The following is a 12,100-nucleotide window of genomic DNA, read 5'->3' as shown; positions in this document are numbered from 1 at the left end:
ATCCTTTCATTTGTAAATGTGGCCATTGCCTGAGGAATCTGCAGGGGGCAATTATGTTGATCCACCTCAACAAAGGTCTTGTAAGGGTGTAAACCAAAAAAATGTAAGCTGCCTGAGTGTCTGCCCACCCTCAGCTGCATTGTTGTGCAGGGGATATGCATAGGGTTGCTAACACCTTAGCAAATTTGCATGCAGCCTTTTGTGCTGTGGGGGATAAATAATTTATTCATTTATATAGCGCTATTAATTCCACAGTGCTTTACATACATTGGCAACACTGTCCCCATTGGGGCTCACAATCTAGAGTCCCTATCTGTATGTCTTTCGAGTGTGGGAGGAAACCCACGCAAACACGGGGAGAACATACAAACTCCTTGCAGATGTTGTCCTTGGTGGGATTTGAACCTAGGACCCAAACGCTGCATGACTGCAGTGCTAACCACTGAGCCACCGTGCTGCCCAAATAAAGCCATCATGGTGATACCGAAGTACAAAAGTAATCCAATGGCCAGAAGAAGCTTCTGAATCCAGGGCTGACTGCTTCACCTATTTTGTTCACAAGAAACAAAATGCAGAGAAGGCACACCATTCAACAGGCATTGGAACTGATGCTGAGCAACACCAACCCTTCTGACTCAGATGGAGAAGACATAGTCCTTCAACCGGAATCGGACTCTGAGCTGTCTTCAGGTTAGATTTTTCAAACTATCTATTTTTATTTCCTATTTTTTATTTTTTTTTTTTTTATTTTAGAACCAAAACAAAATGCTAATTTGAAATTATTTATCTTGCAGATGAGGAGACTCCTCCTCTACCAAAAAAGAGAGCTCAGTTGGCGAGTGAGCCGACAGAGACCGCAAAAGATGGCACAGTGTGGTGTGAAGTACAAGTGGGGAAACGTCTCCATTTCACCCCAATAGAACCGTACCCTACAGATGGAGAGCCAAGTGCTAAGGCCAGACAAAGTGTCTGGAGTCGCCTTCAGAGCTTCCTCTGTTTTATCACTCTTGACATGCTTCTTGGCATTCAAGAATGGACTACTCAACATGCACATCACACGGAGGAGGTGGATTGGTTCATGGGTCTCCCGGAACTAATGGCATTTATTTCAATCATTATCTTGCGGGGGGTGACCAAGGTTCCATCACTACGTGACAGCTGGTCAGCAAACCTGGCAAACCCAAGGATAATTTCAACTATGACCCGAAACCGCTTCCAAGACATCATGCAACACCTACGCTTTGATGACATGTTCACACGCAGTGAGCGAGTGGAGACCGATAAGTTTGCTGCCATTTCCGATGTGTGGAGATCGTTTGTCACCAACTGCATCGCATCCTACAACCCTGGTCGACACATCACTATTGACGAACAGCTTATCCCATCAAAGACTCGCTGCTGTTTTCTGCAATACAGTGCAACAAAACCAGAAAAGTTTGGCATAAAGTTTTGGGTGGCTTGCGACTTGAAATCAAAGTACATCTGTAATGTCCTCCCATATCTTGGCAAGGACCCCAGTCGTCCCAGCGGGGAGAGCCTGTCCGAAACTGTAGTGATGAGGCTGATGGAACCATTCATGGACAAGGGCAGAACTGTAACCACGGACAATTTCTTTACATCATTGTCACTTGCACAGCGACTGCTTAGCCGGAAAACCACGATCCTTGGCAGTGTCAACAAGAGTCGCCGGGAAATTCCTCAATCCGCTAGACAGATGGACCGCACTGAATTCACCACTCAGGTGTTTTCAACCACTGGTGCCACACTGACAGTGTATGTACCCAAACGAAAGAAGGCCGTCTACATTCTCAGCAGCATGCACAGCGTGGTTGAGACTGAGGATACCAACAAAAGGAAGCCAAACACTGTCACACAATACAACCACACAAAGTGCGGTGTGGATGTAATGGACCAAATGGTGCGGGAGTACAGCGTGCGTGCAGGAACACGGAGATGGCCAGTCGCTGTGTTCTACAACATGATTGACATGGCAGCACTGAATGCTCATGTTCTTTATCAGGCATGCACTGGGGTGCAGGAGAGACGGGTGGACTTCCTGGTTGAGCTTGCAAAAGAGTTAGGTGTCTCTCATGTGACTGAAAAGAAGGCACGCAAGGAGGAACTCCTTCGGCAACAACCTTCCACACTCGGCCCTGGCAAAAGGGCGAAGTGTCAGGTCAACCATCGATGCACGAACAATTGTGCAACTGAGAGATGTGTTGACTGCTACAAATACACGTGTGGCAAATGTACCAGGGTCATACCCAGGCAGTGCCAGGTATGTTCCGACAGTGCAGACAGACTGCTGAGTGAGTGCTGAAATGCTAGTCACACAAGGAGGACATGCCACTCACACACACGCAGCCCCCCACTGCAGCCTATTGTAAATATGGGTGGAATTGTTTTATTACTTGTATTTTTTTTTTTTCGAACAATAAAGCATGGAAACAAATAACAGTTCTGTTGTATATTTTTCAAACTGAAATTTCAGTCCTCTTGTACGAATTTCACGCGAAAAAAAATCGCAGCCCATTCAAGTCAATGGGTGCGGAAAAAAATCGCAGCTACTTGTGATTTTGTTTTTCTGTCGCTCCATTGGGAGACCCAGACAATTGAGACAATTAGGGTGTATAGCTTCTGCCTCCGGAGGCCACACAAAGTATTACACTTAAGTGTAAACCCCTCCCCTCTGCCTATACACCCCCCCCGTGCATCACGGGCTCCTCAGTTTTTATGCTTTGTGTTGAAGGAGGCACACATGCACGCAAGCTTCACAATTTAGTCAGCAGCAGCTGCTGACTATCGGATGGAAGAAAAGAGGGCCCATAACAGGGCCCCGGCATGCTCCCTTCTCACCCCACTCTGGTCGGCGGTGCTGTTAAGGTTGAGGTACCCATTGCGGGTACAAAGGCTGGAGCCACATGCTGTTTTCCTTCCCCATCCCTTAGGGGCTCTGGGTGAAGTGGGATCCTAACCGGTCACCATGCATGGGACCGTGCTCCCTCCGCAGCCCCTGGGGGAATCTGCTGGACAGGAGACCGGGTATCGTCAGGGACAGGCCCTGCTCCTCTGAGGTACTCTGTGTCCCCTTGGGGACGGCGCATAGAGCGCCTGTGTAACGGACGCTGCAGCACCAGCCGGGTGTTTTGCGTCGCCGGGACTACCGCGCTTGTTTGCCGGCCGCGCTAATAAATTTAGTCCCCGGCTTTTGCGGCCTAGTACCGCAAACTCCCACCCCCGGGCCTGCCAGTCAGGGGTGAGGGCGGGACGCTAGACTGCATGTCAGCTGTGAGGGCTGGAGCATACGGAGGTATCCTCCTCCCCCCTCACTGAGCACTGCGGGGCACCAGATTCCCGCACTTTCTGAGGCACGCCCACGGCTCCCTCCTCCTCTCAGAACGCTGGCAGCCATTCCTATCAGCACTTCTGACGCTGGAGAACTTCAGAGGGGAGACAACACCGAGCTCCAACAGCTCTGGGAGGCCCAGGCAGGGAATCTGGTGGTCACACAACCGCTGAGGGCGGTCGGTAAGCCGCACCTGTTAAGGTGCTGGCCCCCCTGGGTGCCAAAGTGTATATTTATATGCTTATATTGTATACATTTACTCTGTACGGCCGCACTATTTGCTTTTGGCTATATACCCTCACTGATTGCTCTAAGAAAAGACAACAGCATGTCGTCCGCAAAAAGCAAGGGTGCCAAGGCACAGGCTTATTTTGCAACCTGTACCTCATGTGCGGCTATGCTACCTGCAGGTTCCACCTACCCTCATTGTGTGCAATGCTCGGCCCCTGTGACACTCACTCAGCCGGAGCCTCAGCCACTGGTGGGACCCTCGGCCCCGGTGGAACCACCTGCTGCCACTGTCCAGGTGACAGGGACAGAGTTTGCAGTATTCGCTGACAAACTTTCTGAGTCTATGGATAGATGGTCTGCTAAGATACTAGAAGCTTTGCAGTCCAGACCGGTAACACAGGCCCCGGGCACTGTTGAATCATTGTCCCCAGGCCCCCCTCGGTTGGAGCAGCAAAGTGCTCCTGGGGCGACTCATAGGTCCCACGGTGAGGACTCCGACACGGACCGCAGTCCCAGACCGGCTAAGCGGGCTCGCTGGGAGCTTCCCTCGACTTCATCACACTGCTCAGGGTCTCAGCATGAGGACTCTCTGGAGGATGAAGCGGAGGTGGCAGATCAGGGCTCTGAGCCCGACGCTGCGCTCAACCTTGATACACCTGAAGGGGACGCCATAGTAAACGACCTTATAGCGTCCATCAATCAGGTGTTAGAACTTTCTCCTCCAACTCCTCCGATTGAGGAGTCAGCTTCTCAGCAGGAGAAATTCCAATTTAGGTTTCCCAAACGTACACGGAGTGCGTTCCTTGATCACTCCAACTTCAGAGATAGTCCAGAAACACCGAGCTTTTCCGGATAAGCGCTTTACTAAGCGCCTTAATGACACACGTTATCCCTTCCCCCCTGACGTAGTCAAGGGTTGGGCTCAGTGTCCCAAGGTGGATCCTCCAGTCTCCAGACTGGCGGCTAGATCCATAGTTGCAGTGGCAGATGGTGCATCACTCTAGGATGCCACTGACAGGCAGATAGAGCTCCTGATGAAATCCATCTATGAAGCTATAGGCGCGTCTTTTGCTCCGGCATTCGCAGCCGTATGGGCACTCCAAGCTATCTCAGCTTGTCAGTCTGAGATTAATGCAGTCACACGTGCCTCTACTCCGCAGGTTGTGTCTTTAACCTCTCAGGCGTCGGCTTTTGCGTCCTACGCCATGAATGCTGTCCTAGACTCTGCGAGCCGTACGGCGGTAGCATCCGCCAATTCTGTGGCAGTCCGCAGGGCCATGTGGCTACGTGAATGGAAGGCAGACTCTGCTTCCAAAAAGTTCTTAACCGGTTTGCCATTTTCTGGCGACCGCCTGTTTGGCGAGAAATTGGATGAAATCATTAAACAATCCAAGGGAAAGGACTCGTCCTTACCCCAGGCCAAACCAAACAGACCTCAACAACGGAAGGTACAATCGAGGTTTCGGTCCTTTCGGCCCTCAGCCAGATCTCAATTCTCCTCGTCCAACAGGCCACAGAAGGGTCAGAGGAACTCTGATTCATGGCGGTCTAAGGCACGTCCTAAAAAGACCGCCGGAGGAACCGCTCTTAAAGCGGCCTCCTCATGACTTTCGGCCTCCCCAAACCGCATCCTCGGTCGGTGACAGGCTCTCCCGCTTTTGCGACGCCTGGTTGCCACATGTCAAAGACCGATGGGTGAGAGACATTGTCTCACGGTTACAGGATAGAGTTCAGCTCTCGTCCTCCGACTCGTTTCTTCAGAACATCTCCGCCCCCCGAGCGAGCCGATGCTCTTCTTCAGGCAGTGAGCACTCTGAAGGCAGAAGGAGTGGTGATCCCTGTTCCCCTTCAGCAATGGGGTCACGGTTTTTACTCCAACTTGTTTGTGGTGCCAAAAAAGGACGGATCTTTTCGTCCCGTTCTGGACCTCAAACTGCTCAACAGACACGTGAAAACCAGGCGGTTCCGGATGGAATCTCTCCGCTCCGTCATCGCCTCGATGTCCCAAGGAGACTTCCTAGCATCAATCGACATCAGGGATGCTTATCTCCACGTGCCGATTGCACCAGAGCATCAGCGCTTCCTGCGTTTCGCCATCGGGGACGAACACCTTCAGTTCGTGGCACTGCCTTTCAGCCTGGCGACAGCCCCACGGGTCTTCACCAAGGTCATGGCAACAGTGGTAGCAGTCCTACGCTCTCAGGGACACTCGGTGATCCCTTACTTAGACGATCTTCTTGTCAAGGCCCCCTCTCGGGTGGCATGCCAACACAGCCTGAACATTGCTCTGGAGACTCTCCAGAGATTCGGGTGGATCATCAATTTCCCAAAGTCAAAATTGACACCGACCCAATCGCTGACATATCTCGGCATGGAGTTTCATACTCTCTCAGCGATAGTGAAACTTCCGCTGGACAAACAGCGTTCACTACAGACAGGGGTGCAATCTCTCCTTCGAGCCCAGTCGCACCCCTTGAGGCGCCTCATGCACTTCCTAGGGAAGATGGTGGCAGCAATGGAGGCAGTTCCATTTGCGCAGTTTCATCTGCGTCCACTTCAATGGGACATTCTCCGCAAATGGGACAGGAAGTCGACGTCCCTCGACTGGAGCGTCTCCCTTTCTCGGGCAGCCAAGGCCTCCCTTCAGTGGTTGCTTCTTCCCACTTCTTTGTCGAAGGGGAAATCCTTCCTGCCCCCATCCTGGGCTGTGGTCACGACGGACGCGAGTCTGTCAGGGTGGGGAGCGGTCTTCTTCCACCACAGGGCTCAGGGTACCTGGACTCAGCCAGAGTCATCCCTTCAGATCAATGTTCTGGAGATAAGGGCAGTGTATCTAGCCCTAAAGGCGTTCCAGCTGTGGCTGGAAGGCAGGCAGATCCGAATTCAGTCGGACAACGCCACGGCGGTGGCATACATCAACCACCAAGGCGGCACACGCAGTCGGCAAGCCTTCCAGGAAGTTCGGCGGATTCTGCTGTGGGTGGAAGCCACAGCCTCCACCATCTCCGCAGTTCACATCCCGGGCGTAGAAAACTGGGAAGCAGACTTTCTCAGTCGCCAGGGCATGGACGCAGGGGAATGGTCTCTTCACCCGGACGTGTTTCAAGAGATCTGTTGCCGCTGGGGGAAGCCGGACGTCGACCTAATGGCGTCCCGGCACAACAACAAGGTCCCGGCATTCATGGCACGGTCCCAAGATCACAGGGCTCTGGCGGCAGACGCATTAGTTCAGGATTGGTCGCAGTTTCGACTGCCTTATGTATTTCCTCCTCTGGCACTGCTGCCCAGAGTGTTACGCAAGATCAGGTCCGACTGCCGCCGCGCCATCCTCGACGCTCCAGACTGGCCAAGGAGGTCGTGGTACCCGTATCTGTGGCATCTCACGGTGGGCCAACCGTGGGCACTACCAAACCGACCAGACTTGCTGTCTCAAGGGCCATTTTTCCATCTGAATTCTGCGGCCCTCAACCTGACTGTGTGGCCATTGAGTCCTGGATCCTAGCGTCTTCAGGGTTATCTCAAGAGGTCATTGCCACTATGAGGCAGGCTAGGAAACTAACGTCCGCCAAGATCTACCACAGGACGTGGAGGATCTTCTTATCCTGGTGCTCTGATCAGGGTTTTACTCCCTGGCCATTTGCCTTGCCCACTTTTCTGTCCTTCCTTCAATCCGGAATGGAAAAGGGTTTCTCTCGGCTCCCTTAAGGGACAAGTCTCGGCGCTCTCTGTATTTTTTCAAAAGCGCCTAGCCAGGCTTCCGCAGGTACGCACGTTCCTGCAGGGGGTTTGCCACATAGTCCCTCCTTACAAGCGTCCGCTAGAACCCTGGGATCTGAACAGGGTGCTAACGGCTCTTCAGAAACCACCTTTCGAGCCAATGAGGGATATTTCTCTTTCACGCCTTTCGCAGAACGTGGTCTTCCTAGTGGCAGTCACATCACTTCGGAGAGTGTCTGAGCTAGCAGCGCTGTCATGCAAAGCCCCCTTCCTGGTGTTTCACCAGGACAAGGTGGTTCTGCGTCCGGTTCCGGAATTTCTACCTAAGGTGGTATCCCCTTTTCATCTCAATCAGGATATCTCCTTACCTTCTTTTTGTCCTCATCCAGTTCACCAATGTGAAAAGGATTTGCACTTGTTAGATCTTGTGAGAGCACTCAGACTCTACATTTCTCGTACGGCGCCCCTGCGCCGCTCGGATGCACTCTTTGTCCTTGTCGCTGGCCAGCGTAAAGGGTCGCAGGCTTCCAAGTCAACCTTGGCTCGGTGGATCAAGGAACCAATTCTTGAAGCCTACCGTTCTTCTGGGCTTCCGGTTCCTTCAGGGCTGAAAGCCCATTCTACCAGAGCCGTGGGTGCGTCCTGGGCATTGCGGCACCAGGCTACGGCTCAGCAGGTGTGTCAGGCGGCTACCTGGTCGAGTCTGCACACTTTCACGAAACACTATCAGGTGCATACTTACGCTTCGGCAGATGCCAGCCTAGGTAGGCGAGTCCTTCTGGCGGCGGTTGCCCACCTGTAGGAAGGGGCCGTTTTACGGCTCTTTTACCGAGGTATTCTTTTACCCACCCAGGGACTGCTTTTGGACGTCCCAATTGTCTGGGTCTCCCAATGGAGCGACAAAGAAGGGAATTTTGTTTACTTACCGTAAATTCCTTTTTCTTCTAGCTCCTATTGGGAGACCCAGCACCCACCCCTGTTCCCTTCGGGCTGTTGTTCTTTTGTGTACACATGTTGTTCATGTTGAATTGTTCTTGGTTCATGGTTTTCAGTTCTCCGAACATCCTTCGGATTGAATTTACCTTAGACCAATTTATAAGTTTCCTCCTTCCTGCTTTTGCACCAAAACTGAGGAGCCCGTGATGCACGGGGGGGTGTATAGGCAGAAGGGGAGGGGTTTACACTTTTAAGTGTAATACTTTGTGTGGCCTCCGGAGGCAGAAGCTATACACCCCAATTGTCTCAATTGTCTGGGTCTCCCAATAGGAGCTAGAAGAAAAGGAATTTACGGTAAGTAAACAAAATTCCCTCTTTCTCGGACGCCTCATTGGGGGACACAGGACCATGGGTGTTATGCTGCCTATCCATAGGAGGACACTAAGTAGATGCAAAAGACATTAGCTCCTCCTCTGCAGTATACACCCCCTGGCCGGGCCAGGCAACCTCAGTTTTAGCTTAGTGTCTGTAGGAGGCACATCCTTTCAAGGTTTTATTTTTTTTGAGGGCGACTGTTTCCCCTAGGGACTGATCTCCCAATACCATCAACGGGCGGGAACGCGGAGTGTCGCCTCCACGTACACCCTCCTGCGACACTGGATCCTGGGCTGCCTTTTATTGGACGGGTCCCACAGACACCGATTTTCCAGAGCCCAGGACAGAGGCACAATTCCTCAGCTCCTTTTTTTGCAGGCTCTGAGTTGATACATTGCACCTGTGTGGCCGGACACAGCTACTGACTCTGCTATTCCACTGCCTGGACTGAGGCAGTGTTAAGGTGAGATCCCCCTTGACTGTTTTGCCAGACAAAGTGAGAGATTGTGCAGGGAAGGCTCCCAGGACTGCTGAATTTACAGTCTTTATTCCCACCATAGCTGCGTGCTGGCTGGAGGAGGGGAAAGTCCCTTGCTGATTGCAGGGAATCCTGCTGAGATAATCTACCGGTGGCGAGCTGTGTGCTGACTGGAGGAAGGGGGAAAATAACTGTCACAGAAGCTCCCTTCCCGCCGTTTTTTACTACCGACAGCAGGGGGGTTCCTGTCTTCTTCTTGGCGCTCTTATAGCGCTAAGACCCACGGGCCGCGATAAGCCCCGCCCCCCAGGAAAGCGTGCGAAGATCCCCACAGAGCGAGCTTACTCCTTCCTGAGGACGCATGGCCATCGGCTGATTCTGGTGAGGTACACTGAAGCAAATACAATCCTTGCTTCCCACTGCTTCACTTGTAGCTCTGCATATCATTGCTCCCCCTCCTGGCATACTCCTATTAGGAACATGCAGAATTCTAAGGGTACTAAGAGTGCTAAGGCTCAGTCTATTATTCAGCCTGCACTGCCTGCCATGCTGAGCTACCATGTAAACACACCCCTTCTCTCGGAGTCCTGTGCCCTTATAGTCCCCCAAGACACCGCTCCCCCCGCCACCACCGCCGCAACCGTCAGCCCAGAGCCTAGGGCTCCCAGCCCACCGGAATGGGCACAGTTTCTGTTCCTATCCATGGAAAAACTGTCACAGAACCTGGTGCTGGCTATGCAATGTCGTGCTCCACGCCCTTCTGGGCCCCTGGACGGAACGCAGGCTGAGGATACCCCTATGGAGGGTCCTTCTGAGGTAATCCAGGCCCGTGCTTCACCGGTTGCAGGGATCAGAAAAAGAGCACACGGCCGGGTGTCTCCAGCACACTCTCATGGCCCACATGGCTCTCCCTTGGGAGCACACAGGGCAGGCTCTCCCACACGCTCCACGGCTTCTGAAGAGCCGGAGGAGGGAGAATGCTGTTTGTACCAGGATGATTCCTTGGTTTCACCCTCCCCAGATGATCAAACTGCAATAGACTTCCTTATAGCAGCAATCAACCAAACTCTGCATGTGGAGGATTCCCCCCACATCCACTGCCACTGACCATGCGGTCTCTTTTAAGAGGGCAAGGAAACCCCAAAAGGTTTTCGCTGATCACCCAGAGTTTCAGGATATCCTTCCAAAGCAAGAGAAGCCTGACAGGCGCTTCGGTAACCGTAAACTCATGGAGTCCCGGTACCCTGTTGCCTCACCTGCCCCTAAGGGCTGGGCCGATCCGCCCTCGGTCGACCCCCGAAAACTGCACGTACGGAGATTCAGAATTGAGTCCCTAAGGTCCATTATTGCATCCATGGTCGAAGGGGAATTCCTCGCCTCCATAGATATCAAGGACGCGTACCTGCACATACCCATCGCCCCATATCACCAAAAGTTCCTCCGCTTCGCAGTTCAGGACTCCCATTTTCAATTTGTAGCCCTACCCTTCAGCCTTCCACCGCACCAAGGGTCTTCACCAAAGTCATTGCGGCCGCCATGAGCGTCCTTCACGCCAGATTAGTGGTCGTTCTCCCTTACTTGGACGACCTCCTCATCAAGGCCCCCTCCTTCCGCGACTGCTCAACCAGCGTACAGATCACCCTATCCTGCTTAGGGTGGCTACTGAATCTAGACAAATCATCCACGGTTCGCATCACGATCCATCACCTTCCTGGGCATGTCCCTGGACACTGTCGGGGCTTGATCCATCTCTCTCAGGACAAGGCGATCGCTCTTCGATAAGCGGTACGCTGCCTTCTACGTCCTCCGTCTCGCTCCATTCGATTCGGCATGATGGTGGCGGCTATGGAGGCAGTATCCTTTGCTCAACTGCACCTCCGTTCACTGCAGCTAGCCCTTCTAGCTGCCTGGGACAAGAGCTCATTCTCCCTGGACAAACATCTTCACCTGACTCCTTCAGTCAAGTATGCACTCCGCTGGTGGCTTCGGTCCTCATCCCTATCGAAGGGGAGATCTTTTCTCCCAGTGAGCTGGCTGGTCCTGACCACGGACGCCAGCCTCCTAGGCTGGGGAGCAGTGTACCGGCACCACACTGCTCAAGGACGTTGGATGCCCCAGGAGTCTTCCCTACCCATAAACATCCTGGAAATCCGCGCAACCTTCCTCGCGCTCAGGGCGTTCTGCCCTCTGCTAGCGGGTCGTCCGATTTCGAGTCCAATCGGACAATGCGACAGCTGTAGCCTATATCAATCGGCAGGGGGGCACCCGCAGCAAAGCGGCTTATCTCGAGGCCCACAGGATCCTCAGCTGGGCCAAATCGACGGGGTCAGTGATATCAGCGGTACACATACCAGGAGTAGAGAACTGGGCAGCGGACTTTCTAAGTCGCCAAGGCCTGGCCACCGGAGAGTGGTCTCTCCACCCAGAAGTGTTCCTACACATCTGCACTCGCTGGGGTACAGCAGACGTGGATCTAATGGCCTCAAGGTTGAACGCAAAGGTACCCACGTTCATAGCCAGGTCACGCGACCCACAGTCCATCGGCGCGGATGCTCTTGTCTGCTCCTGGCACCACTTCCGCCTGCCTTACATATTTCCACCTCTACCCGCGGTAGCAGGGGTAATCAGGAAGATCAAGGCAGAGGGAGTCCCGGTGATACTGATAGCACCGGACTGGCCCAGGCGTGCCTGGTACACCGAATTGGTACAAATGCTCGCAGACGTACCGTGGCGCCTTCCAGACATCCCAGACTTGCTGACCCAAGGGCCCATTTCCCATCAGACCTCCAGAGCCCTGAAGCTGATGGCATGGCCATTGAGACCTGGGTATTAACAAGAGCGGGATGCTCCCCTGCGGTTATCTCCACCATGATCAGCGCCCGAAAGCCTGCGGCATCCCGCATTTACCACCGTACGTGGAAAATCTTCCTTTCATGGTGCAGGGAAACTAACGTCCAGCCTATGCCTCTGGCCATCCCCAGAATTCTCGACTTTCTGCAGTCTGGCTTGCAAGCGGG

At 53.2% G+C, this 12,100-nt stretch overlaps 1 protein-coding gene across 1 annotated transcript in view; it reads left to right on the top strand.

Moving 5' to 3' along the window:
• TRIM28 (tripartite motif containing 28) overlaps positions 1–12,100 on the top strand; it is a 75,674-nt gene that overhangs the window by 49,250 nt on the left and 14,324 nt on the right. The window lies entirely within an intron of this gene.

The sequence above is a fragment of the Anomaloglossus baeobatrachus genome, chromosome 11 (genome assembly GCF_048569485.1).
Source record: "Anomaloglossus baeobatrachus isolate aAnoBae1 chromosome 11, aAnoBae1.hap1, whole genome shotgun sequence".
Lineage (NCBI taxonomy): Eukaryota > Metazoa > Chordata > Amphibia > Anura > Aromobatidae > Anomaloglossus > Anomaloglossus baeobatrachus.
Note: the sequence above shows the minus strand (reverse complement) of the source record. Positions and strands in the feature narration are given on the sequence as shown.